Raw genomic sequence first — 12,829 nt, 5'->3', positions numbered from 1 at the left:
ATGCCTGTGCATATATATTAGCCCCTTCTTGCTCCAAGACACTGTTTAAAAAAAATAATAATTTTTTAATATTTTTCATGAAATTTCCTTCAGTGGAATTCTTTTGTTTGCTTTTGTATGAGAGCCATGTTGAGGCTCCTTCACACCACATTCCTAATCATCCTCCGAGGGTTACCATAATTAATATTCATTATAGTAGCAGCACCGTGCCTGTGCACCAGGAGTGTGTTTTCTTTAACTAATGAATTCTGGTTACTATACCTCCAGTGTCTCATTGAAAAAGTTGACGGTTGGTCCCGCACTGCTCATGACTTGGCTACTGTTTCCTCCTTACTGTTTTTTTTTTTTTGGCTTACTAGAAGAAGGCAGTACAACCCAATTCCCTCCTTGCAACCTTAGACCATTTGCCAAATGCCAAGCATTTACTCACTTGTTTTTCGCCTTGTGATTCACACAGCCTGTGTGTCATACCCCGTATGATTTGCGTTAATACTTCTCCATACGATTGAAAAACAAAGTGTTTAAGCACCGAGTCGTTTGCATGATGATCTTTCGGGGAGAACTGAATGTTTGATTCCAGAGAACCGAATGCAGATTGCAGCAAATCAATCGGTAAATCTTAACTCTTGGAGGAGAAAGGGGGAAAAAAAAAAAAATTTGGTTCAGCAGAGGGTGCCAAATTGACGGGAAGGAGTTTAAAGGTTGAGGCATTTTTTATTAGTTACCGGATTTGAGCAAAATTTATAGAGTTTACAAAGAAAACAGGCGGAGAATGGATGCTCTGAGTCGAAGCTGGGCTTTCAAGGCAATCCAGAGATTATGTCAGTAGACACTCTTCCCTGTAGAGTAGTAATTCACTCCTCAACTTTTTGCCTTAGGTGAACTGAGTTCTGTTAGAGCAATGAAAAAAGTCATTATAACCACTTTCAAAACTTTACATCTCTCTGGATTTCATTCTTTTAGCTCCGAACTGGTACCTCGCTGACGAACACATGATCTTCCCCAATCTTTACTTTGCAACATGTTGCTCCATTCTTTAATGAAATATAATGTCGTCATCATCATCATCATCATCATCATCATCATCATCATACCTTGTGAAGTCTTTCCAAAATGGTTATCATGGAAACGTTTGAGTATACACTGGATTAGCGATGTCACGAGAACCGATACTTCGGTACCCAGTCAGTACCAACATTCTTCAAAGGTGACGGTACGTGTTTTTCTGCACTAGCGTTGGAACCGTTTCTAACGAAAGTACCGTGGTTGCGATTCTTCCCGACCTGATGGGGGCAGCAAATACACGCAAGTGTTTTAGTCGGTCCACAAGTGGTGAAGAAGAAGAAGGAGAAGAAGAACGCCTACAAGCACACGGGAGAAACTACAGAAGTTTAGCTTAGCTTAACAAGTTTAGCTCCGCCCCGACTCGTTGAGAGGAAAAGAGAGGAAAGCTAGTATCGGTTTCCGGTGTGCAACTGATGCTATCGTTCATTTCAAACAAAGCGAGGAAACACCTGGAATTTGGCGAAGCACCTGAAAATATAGTGTGTCCTATATTATGTTTGTTTCAGGCAGCTGCATTGTGGGCGTGAAACCAGCGAACGTTACGCTCCATGTAATGTTAGCGATAGACGGTTATTTGTTAACGACGCTAACACATTGCAGTGTTATAAACTACCTCCTAATGTTCCACCATGCATCGCCATTCAGCCCGGGTCCTGTCAGATACATGTCATGCGTTTAATAAATCTTTCTGCCCTGCCACCATATCGGTGAATTTAAACTAACGCTTGCATTCAGAGTATAAGGGGTGTGTGCATGCGCGCGCGTGTGTGTGTGGGTGTGTGTGTGTGTGTGTGTGTGTGTGTGTCTCTCTCTTTCACTCTCTCTCTCTCTTTGCCAGTATCAGCCAGAGCAGGATGTCCTCCAGGAGAGATTTTTATTAAATTTTTTTTATTTTATTTTTATTCCACACCGTGGTATCGACTTTGGTATGGAGTATCGTGTACTTTTGGTGGTATCGGTACCGACTACTAGATTTTTGGTATCGTGACATCCCTACACTGGATACCAGATTGCCCTGAGTTTCTCATTATAACTCTACCTGTGCAGATATTTTACTTCCATACTGAACTTGGGGCCATTTTTCTACCCAGCCACTGGCATTTCATCGTCCCAGCGTCATCGTCGTTCGTTTTTTTTCCCCCGACTGAGACCCAGAGGCCGTTTCCTCTGCCGACTTCTTGTTCTCCAATAAATCAAGATCAATCTTGGTGTACGTGTATTTCTGGAGATGGTAAAGCGCAACAAAGATACGTTCCCAGGTGATAAAGAACATAAATGCGATCGCTATCAAAGCAGAGTGCGTGCTAATTGTTTCCCTCGTGTCCCGAGGCACAGGCCCAAGAACAGGAACAAATGAAACATGTTTCTACTCACACACCGTTTTGATTTATTAGCAGTAGGTGCAAGTATTGGAAAGTCCAGTTCTCCATATGGTTTGGGAGATAGCAGAAACGATACATCCTATAGATACGACGAGCGACTAGGCTGTGTTCCATTAAAATCACGCACGGTGAACTCCGTTAACTCTGGACTGAACTCTTTCGCTCCGAGCCGCCAGATGTTTCCAATCAGTGCGGCGTAACTGAAGCTGTGTCAGCCGGTGTCATGTTCAAAGGCCCCTGCAGCACGCGTAGTGCCTTGTTTTTTTCCAGCCTTCCTTCATAAACAGTTCAACAAACACACACGCCGGGTCTGCGGCTGTGGGAAAGAGCCGATCACCGACCGGCGGATAAACCATGAAGAGAAGCGCTGTTATATATTATTTTTTCCCCCGTGCGTGTTAGGGTGTGTTGTAACACGAGAGTACTGGTGTGTTTTTCTTTTTCCTGCCAGCCTTATCGGCTCCTGTGGCTCTCCATCCATTTATCAAGCTTATCTCATCTGCAGGAAGGCATCTTCCCGGTGATGACATATTACTCAGTGTAGAGCACTATCGTTGTTAAATACTACATTGTGTCGTCGGACGAGAATGTTTTCCAGCTAGCTTAATTGTGATGTCATGCACCAGCTGAGCTCGTAGATGAAGTGAGTGCAAGTGCTTGTGGATCCTCCTGACGCTCCATTCGTGTAGCCTAAGTACGGAATAAATCACTCAGGGGCGTGTTGTTATAGACAAATAATCAACAAGACAGTGTTGTGAGTTACTTTACCACCCAAAGTGATATTCGTTTCAAATAACAGCACATCCTAAAGTGTTTTACTACTCTTATACCGCAACAGTTTACCAACTATTAAATATTTTTTTACATTTATTAATCCACATCATGCTTTTCAACTGTTCATGTTGTACAACATGCTCAAGACAAGTTCATCTCTATTACAGCAGCTATGAAGAGGCGTTACCGAACCAGCCTCTCTCTCTTTTTTTTTTTTTCTTCTTTCTCAACAGCTTGTCATGTGATAGAGAAACCAGACAGTGTAAAATCCTCTGTCTTGAAGACTTTCCTGTGGCGGAAAACCTACTCACGAATTTGACTGGATACGCGGCGTTCCAAGAGCGCTGATGTTTAGTCTAACCGCACCGCGTGTATCACTCCGCTTGTCTGTGTTCGTGACATAAAGTTCACATTCTCGCAGCAGTTCGTAACACTGAAGTAGGGCTGCAACTAACGATTATTTTCACAATCGATGAGTTGGCCGGTTATTTTTCGATTAATCGGATAGGCGGGGTGGGGAAACTTTCAGGTTAGTAAAAAAACTAACGTGTTCCATTTGAGACGATATTACCTTTCTAAAATTCATACACCAGACCAGTGCTTCTCAACCTTTTGTGAGGTCTGGACCCCTCGCATATTTCGAACAATCCAGAAGGACCCCCCTCACTCCACAACAATTATAGGCTATATATTAAACAGTCATTTCTATATATGTTGCTTTATTTTATTCATATTTAACATGAATAATATTAACATTAAAATTGAATCAAAAGATTTCAAGATTTTATTTATTTTTTTTTTTTTACATTTTATCGTCGGTGTGACGTTTAATTCGACTCTCTGAATCATCTTTTGTTTATTTTATCCATCAGTGCGACACTTGAAGTTGTCTACCACTCGTAGGTTTTTGCAAATTAATCTATTCATTTGTCAATAAATTTATAATAAATCCACCGATGAACGATCGGCGGCTCAGCTAACGTGATATTTGCGAATAACCAAACTGATTCATTTTAAAACATCTAATTTGAGTATGTTTTGATACATTTAACAAAAAATATATATATAATATTATTTAAACATTTTAAAAACTTTCCTACGGACCCCCTGCAATTACACCACTGACCACTAGGGGTCCGCGGACCCCCCCCCCCCCCGGTTGAGAAACACTACACTAGACGGTAGACTACGTAGTGCATAGTGTAAGTGTACAGTACGTCATTTGGGACACAACTTTAGTATTTACTCTCCGAAGCGTGTTTTCGGAACAGAAGTAACGTGACGAGTAAACGTACCGCGCGCAGACTGACTGATCCATCGTGAGATAATCATAATCGATGATTATCGATTTTATCGATTAGTTGTTGCAGCTCTGCACTGAAGTGTAGTAAGGTTGGTTACTACACCTACTACCGGCTGTCAGTCAGTCTTAGAGTTACCATGGCAACACGAAACACTCTAGCCAGCTGTGGCTTCTTTGGGAACTATTTCCACAAGCAGCCGTGCTGATATTCAGTATAACAGCAATCTTGACCCTGCGATATTGCTTAAATATAAAGGGATGGCACTGAGGCTCCTTCCATCAATGTTAAATAAGCATAAATAGACTTCACCATAAATAACAAAATGGTGGTGAATCCATAGTAGCTACTAGCCTGAGGTGTAGCTTGGCAGCAAAATATGTATGCAAATGATGTTAAGCTTTTCTTGTACCTTGTACTATGAATGATCCTAGTGTTATCTGCTATTGTTGACTGCAGGATGTTCAAGTTACACAGCTTGTATGACAAATACACCATGTTGAATATTTAATTTGTTGTTCTACTTCTTCTTCTTCCTCTTATTATTATTATTATTATTACAGTATAGTGGGTGTTTAAAACATGTAAAGGTCTGCATTCGGGCATAAAAATTCTGAGCTTGCTTAAGGGGTTCTGCTTGGATCTTCACCAATAGTAAAACTCTAGAACAATAGACAACAGAACTTTTCCCAAGAATGACAAACTGAAAGGGTTTAGATTTAGATTGACCTTTTATTTTTTTTATTTATTTTTTTTTAGAAAAAATTAAAAAATAAGTGTACGGCTGTACTACAATATAAAATGAATCCACTAATGGAACCCCCTAGTGCTGGATAAGTGCTTAACACATTTGCCTCGCACCTCCAGGATTGGGGGGTGTGAATCCCGCCTTCGCCCTGTGTGTGTGTTTGGAGTTTGCATGTTCTCCCCGTGCTTCGGGGGTTTCCTCCGTGTACTCCGGTTTCCTCCTCCAGTCCAAAGACATGCGCCGTAGGCTGATTGGCGAGTCCAAATTCTCCGTAGTGTGTGAACGTGTGTGCGATTGTGCTCTGTGATGGGTTGGTACCCATGTCCAGATTGTCCCCCGCCTCATGCGTCAAGTTCCCTGGGATAGGTTCCACGCTCCCCCGTGACCCCGTGTAGGATCAGCGGTATAGAATATGGATGGATGGAATTATACGGATGGACTGATGTGATTTTATGGAATTCTTTTTACAATAAGTACAAAAAAACCCCCCATATGAAATACTGTAATCTACCATATATGGGTAAAAGTGATGTAAATATAACAATAGGACTCTACACAGAACTCGATGAACCCTATTTGTGGCCTGGATAGAACATACTTTGGCAAACATATTGCCTTTTCCTCATTTACCCTTTTGAATAAATGAACCTCGGAGTAATGTAAACTTATAAGTAGATTTTGATTGGCTCCGCACTCGGACGTTTAAACATAATCTCTGGTGTTGATAGTCGAGGTGTTTGTGAGGTGATGCTGAACATGCGCCGGTGGGAAGATGACATCCTGAACGTAAGAGAGAGAACGCAGTTGCTCAGGCCAGCTGTGGTTGTTTTCACTTTGGCAGACGGGTAACCGTGTTTGACGGCAATCTTTGTTTGGGCTTGTTTAGATTACATTTTTTTTTTTCTCCTTTGTCAGCTCTTTGGCCCAATTCTGTGAAATAGAACTACTGGCTGAACGCACCAAGGCATCAGGAGAGATAGTAACAGTGTAAGAGTTCACGTGTTCTTTAAGCACCATTACAGGACTGTTAAAAAATCCCCCTGAGGATTTAGGGGTCAGTGGGAATGTAAAAATGACCATCACATGTTATTGGGGCGTGCTTTTTAAGCAAATAAGGCGGGTCTGTTTTCATTTTAGCTCTGTCAGACCCCATCACGGCAGATCTCGCGGCATTTACAAAGTGAATGTTTTCTTTTTCCTTCAACTGGGCCATTTTCTATAATTAGGGACCACGTGCGCTTTGTCATCTTGGCTATGGGGGTCAACCATGTGACCTAAAGGTGGAGCTAGGACGGAAGGATGAAAACCTTGTCCCGATTACTCTGCCAGATTTTTGTTGTAACACCATGAACGTATAACTTTAAACGACGTTATAAAGCTAACATCCTGAGGCGGTGTGCCTGTAAGCCGTTTCCTTAGTCATTATATACGTTGTGTACAAAACTGCAGAGAGAAAGAGAGAGAGAGAGAGAGAGAGAGAGAGAGAGAGAGAGAAGGAATGAGATAGATAGGGAAGGCAAAAGACAGAAAGAGAGAGAGAGAGAGAGAGAGAGAGAGAGATGGACAGAGAAAGATGGGATAAACAGAGAAAGAACTGATACAGACAGAGAGAGAGAGAGAGAGAGAGAGAATGAGAGAAAGGGAAGGCAAAATACAGAAAGAGAGAGAGAGAGAGAGAGAAGAATTAAGAGATAGGGAAGGCAAAAGACAGAGAGAGAGAGAGAGAGAGAGAGAGAAAACAGAGAAAGAACTGATACAGACAGAGAGAGAGAGAGAGAAGGAATGAGATAGATAGGGAAGGCAAAAGACAGAGAGAGAGAGACCGAGAAAGATAGAGGGAAAACAGAGAAAGAACTGATACAGACAGAGAGAGAGAAGGAATGAGAGATAGGGAAGGCAAAAGACAGGGGGAGAGAGAGAGAGAGAGAGACAGATGGACAGAGAAAGATAGAGGGATAAACAGAAAGAACTGATACAGACAGACAGAGAGAGAGAGAGAGAGAGAATGAGAAAAAAGAGGGAGAGAGCGGTAAAGACCGGTTCTCCTTTATGCTGAGGTATTTCATCCTTTGATTTTTTTGGAGTGTTTTTCTTTCTTGTTTGTTTTGATTTATTTGATTATTTATTTCTTTACGAGAGGGTCCTGTACATGCATGAATGATTTTTTTTTTTTTTTGCATGAGAAAAAAAATGCTGGCAGGTCATTCTTTTTTTAAAAATGGGAAATTTTCCTGAAGGAAAGGAATCAGTTGAAGGATCCAGTTATAGTTTTTGCCATCGTTATGTCATCGGGACGGGATTTTCCCGGTATTCAAATCGGAACGATCTCGCTCTAGAGACCAGAGTGTATACGAATAGAAAACTAGCCATGTTTTCAACAGCTCTGTTAATGGTGACATTTCTATTATTGAAGCTTCTTAACTTCTTGGACCCTTCACTGATGGGAAAAACACTCTGTAGGGTTCCACGTTGAACCTTTCCTCCCGGAAAGACGAAGCGAATTGATTCCGACTTAACCTCTACAAATCGTGCCATCAGGATGGGGTTTTCTCTGCTGCCTGATCTCATTTCTTTTCCTTACTATCAGTAACTATGACCAAAACATTTCGAATGAGCACTCGCACCTCTTGGCAGGATGAACTCCTAATATCTTCAAAGTGTATATTTTGAGAAGCCTTGGCAGCAATATGCGCGGCTTTCTTTTTTTAAGCGTTGGGAACTCCCTCGGAGAAAAAAAACAAAAAAAAAAAACCCCCACTTTGATCAGTCTGGTTGTGTGGTGTGTTATAGCCTCCACACTTTGGAAGCAAACCAGCATTAGACTCCTCATATCATATAGTTTAACTAGGTATTAAACGCAAGAATAAGAAAGATATCTTGGACGGAGAACCGTAGTGGTCTAGCTTCGATTGACACGGGGCACGTCTAGTGTGGCCTGTGGAGGTCTGTTATACCCATTAGGTAGAGGGCCAAAATCTCTACAGGCCCCCTTTTCCTTTCCAGGGGCAGTCACTGGAGGTACGACCTCTCTGTCTGAACAAAAAACATTCTTTTCATCTTCACTTAATAGCTTATTCATTTGAGCTAGTTTATGATATTTGATATCGGGGCTTTGCAAATCATGCACATTGAATCGAAATATGTGCATGACTCGAGCTTTATAAGATTTTCCTTTTCGGCACTTTTTGCGTGCTTGCGTGTACGTGTGTGTGTGTGCTCCGACTGTCTTATATATGTGTGAGCATTTCCTTGTGTGTGTAAGCGCTTCAGTCACTCCGCTGCTGACAGACTTAAATGAGGATTGGATTCCCATATGCACAGGCAGCCTTCCAGCACACCCCAATTACAATGCAGCAGAGCCAGAGAGGGTGCAGGCCAGACTGCGTGGAGCCCTCCGTCCCCACTCTCTCATTCGCGCACACACACACACGCTCGCACACACACTCGTGCGCAGACTGTCACCACTATCGGGTAGACAGACCACCACAATCAGGCGCACGGCACACATCTGTCACTCACACACGCACATGCGCTACTTGAAACGTATAAGTACTCACATGAGACTCTGTAATATGTGCAGTGTGCACCTTTAAGCATTTTTAGCTTCTCTGAGTCATGGCCATCAAAAAAAGAATGCGATCGTCCGCTTCATGCAAGTTCAGCAGCTACAGGGGGCCATCGTGTATTGTTTAGGTGTAGAATTCGTGATTTTTAACCTCTCACCGCGGTGATATGGCGGACACGAGACATGTAGGCTTTCGTACTTTTTCAAATAGCGTGCCGAATGAAGATCACTCAGTGGAAAGGACGGACGTGCTCCTGCTGGTGGTTGCTTTGGTTTTGCATTGATCTTATGTACCTGTGGGTGCAGGTTTTCATTCCAACCAATCAGAAGCCACACTTGATTCCACCTCTTTAATCAGTTGATCTTGGCTTTCAGTAGACTCAGGTGTGGCTTCTGCTTGGTTAGAATGAAAACCTGCACCCACACCGGCGCTTTCCGGATAAGATTATTGCCCACCCCTGTGCTATAACGTCTTATACCTGTCTGTGATCACAGGGGTTTTATGTTTTTTGCATTGATCTTATCTACATGGATGTGAACTTTGACCTGTGAACCTGAGTCTTCTGAGCCAGTAGAAACCAAGTGGGCAGGACTGTGGTCTCTTTGTTGAGTTAAAAAAAAAAAAGCTTATTATTAAGGGTAGCAAGGGGCATTCACTAAATTCCAGGGGTTTCAGTACTGTGACGTAAAAAGGGCATTTCTGGAGGTGTGGCAAAGACGCCCCCTTAAAAAAAAAATTACAGGTCACCAAACATGGCCAGAATACTTTTTTTTTTTTTTGCAAGGGCATTCCCAGGATCAGCGATGTAAGATGAAGGACAAAACAGTCGCATCGGTAACTATTCTTTGGTGTGTTTTTTTTTTTTTTTTTTTTAAATCCTATGAATGGTAAATTAACTACTTCTTAGTTTTCAAACATAAAACCCCTGTGATCACAGACAGGTATAAGACGTTATAGCACAGGGGTGGGCAATAATCTTATCCGGAAGGGGCCGGTGTGGGTGCAGGATTTCATTCTAACCAAGCAGAAGCCACACCTGAGTCTACTGAAAGCCAAGATCAACTGATTAAACAGGTGGAATCAAGTGTGGCTTCTGATTGGTTGGAATGAAAACCTGCACCCACACCGGCGCTTTCCGGATGAGATCGGACCCCCCTGAAATAGCAGAATGAACGTAAAACCCCTGTGATCACGGAGAGATCTGCAGCAAATGGCTTTTCTTCCCGAACTGCACATGATTTTTGACCTATGCAGATTCTCAGAATAGGCCACGCCTACCTGATGATGCAATATCTATTACGCTGTCCTGAAATCCCTGGAAAAAGTGCCTGCTGGTAGCAGCGTGCCACGGTGAGTAGAGTTAACGCCTCACAGCTCTACCTTCTCAGGTTTGATCCTGAGTGTTGCGTGACTATCTATATAGAATTGTGTAACTATTCTTGTGTGTTTGTGGGTTTCCTCTGGGTGCTCCTGGTTCCTTCCACCTCCCCAAAACTTACCAGTAGGTGAACTGGCCCTAACTTACACTAAATTGCCCATACAATAGGTGTGAATGTGTTAATGTTCTTCTGGGTTTCCTCTGGGTTCTTCAATCCATGGTGGTTTTCTCTGGGTTCTTCAATCCATGGTGGTTTTCTCTGGGTTCTTCAATCCAGGGTGGTTTTCTCTAGGTTCTTTAATCCAGGGTGGTTTTCTCTAGGTTCTTTAATCCAGGGTGGTTTTCTCTGGGTTCTTTAATCCATGGTGGTTTTCTCTGGGTTCTTCAATCCAGGGTGGTTTTCTCTAGGTTCTTCAATCCATGGTGGTTTTCTCTGGGTTCTTCAATCCACGGTGGTTTTCTCTGGGTTCTTCGATCCAGGGTGGTTTTCTCTGGGTTCTTCGATCCATGGTGGTTTTCTCTGGGTTCTTTAATTCAGGGTGGTTTTCTCTGGGTTCTTCAATTCAGGGTGGTTTTCTCTGGGTTCTTCAATCCATGGTGGTTTTCTCTGGGTTCTTCAATCCATGGTGATTTTCTCTGGGTTCTTCAATCCACGGTGGTTTTCTTTGGGTTCTTCAATCCATGGTGGTTTTCTCTGGGTTCTTCAATCCAGGGTGGTTTTCTCTAGGTTCTTTAATCCAGGGTGGTTTTCTCTAGGTTCTTTAATCCAGGGTGATTTTCTCTGGGTTCTTTAATCCAGGGTGATTTTCTCTGGGTTCTTCAATCCATGGTGGTTTTCTCTGGGTTCTTCAATCCATGGTGGTTTTCTCTGGGTTCTTTAATCCAGGGTGGTTTTCTCTGGGTTCTTCAATCCAGGGTGGTTTTCTCTGGGTTCTTCAATCCAGGGTGGTTTTCTCTGGGTTCTTCAATCCAGGGTGGTTTTCTCTGGGTTCTTCAATCCAGGGTGGTTTTCTCTGGGTTCTTCAATCCATGGTGGTTTTCTCTGGGTTCTTTAATCCAGGGTGGTTTTCTCTAGGTTCTTCAATCCAGGGTGGTTTTCTCTGGGTTCTTCAATCCATGGTGGTTTTCTCTGGGTTCTTCAGTCCAGGGTTGTATTTCCACCTCATGCACGGAATAGATTCCAGCTCCATCACTTACTGAAAAGGAATGAATGAATGTTTGTGGTAAAATTCAGTTTTTTTTGTTTGTTTGTGTTTTTCTCTTTTTCCTGCTTGGATTTTCTTGTTAGCAATGTTGGCAGCTCTGCATCTGTACCCATGATCATTAAACCTGTTCCTGGAGATCAGTTATCCTACAGAATTAAATTCCAGTCCTAATCCAGGAGAGTTGATCCCGGCTAATCAAGTAGACCTATTATCTGTAAGCTGGTGTGTTTTGAGTTTTGTTGTTGTTGTTGTTGTTGTTGTTTTTTTATAGACCACTAAAACAGTCTTTTGACATTCTTTCCCTTGTAGTTCATAGGGAAAGTAGTCATAACGAGTCCTTTCGAGAATGCCTTTCAGGATTTTTGTGGTCCTGTAGAGTGTTCAATGCAAAGCTCAGCTCTTAATAAACTAAACTTTCATTAACATTTTAAAGAAGGCATTAAAGGTATGTACATTATTGAGTCATTTATTTTCGGCAGGTCTTACACCTCATTAACTAAAAGGAAAACACATAATTCATTCTTATTTAGGAAGTAAAAGAAAATCCATATTATATTCCATATTATATATTATAATAGTCCATATTACATTTCCATAGCAAATGTCTCTGCTCGAGATTGGAAAATGTTACCATCATCTAACAACCACGTACTGTATAAGTACTGAATCACCTGTCTTATTTAGTGTTTATAACACATTTGGTAGCATATTGGATCATGGAATTATCTAAAAGAGTTCAGTTCAGACACTGAGTGTCTTAATTATCACATGGTTGTAAGTCCGCAATTTTTTAATTTGCCATACTAAAGATTTTGCAAGCACTAAGAGTGCACTTGAGAGTAAACCTCTGTTTTTGTCAGTTCACATTTTAGTGGCTTGATTATTATCCTATGTATTATCTTTGCCATTAATATACCGTTGCGTTAACAGCCGTTATGCTTTGATGACTCCACCTAGTTTTCAGTACTTCTGTTCAGGACCCAAGGAGAAAAAAAAAGAGGTTTTTCCTTGCAAAGCAGCACTTTCTGGTTACGATCATGGTCTGCACAAAATGGCTAGTACAAGAGGACATTCTTCAAGTTAACGCTCCAAAAGGAATGGCTGCAGAGGGAGTATTCAATACTGCAAAGGCTCTTTTAGACTCTCGATATCAAGGCTCACACCCTGCCAGTGAGTGTGTGTCAACATTCTCCCAGGTCCCGAAGTCTCCATTACACCCACTAACTCTGTATACTCATGTACTATTGGGTACTGTTACATGTCAAGCACGATGAAGCTGTATTGGCCAGTAGCACAGGTCCCATGCTTATTCAATTTTAAAAGAAGGTAAAAGCAATAAAATAGGGTTGTGTTGTCTTTTTTCTGGACGTGTACACTGGACCTGTGGTTTCTGTTCCTCTTGGCGAGAAG

At 42.1% G+C, this 12,829-nt stretch overlaps 1 protein-coding gene across 1 annotated transcript in view; it reads left to right on the top strand.

Moving 5' to 3' along the window:
- The window catches only part of dchs1a (dachsous cadherin-related 1a), a 122,258-nt gene that overhangs the window by 2,578 nt on the left and 106,851 nt on the right, over window positions 1-12,829 (top strand). The gene's annotated exons all lie outside the window — the stretch shown is intronic.

The sequence above is a fragment of the Ictalurus furcatus genome, chromosome 17, assembly GCF_023375685.1.
Source record: "Ictalurus furcatus strain D&B chromosome 17, Billie_1.0, whole genome shotgun sequence".
Classification (NCBI taxonomy): Eukaryota; Metazoa; Chordata; class Actinopteri; order Siluriformes; family Ictaluridae; genus Ictalurus; species Ictalurus furcatus.
Note: the sequence above shows the minus strand (reverse complement) of the source record. Positions and strands in the feature narration are given on the sequence as shown.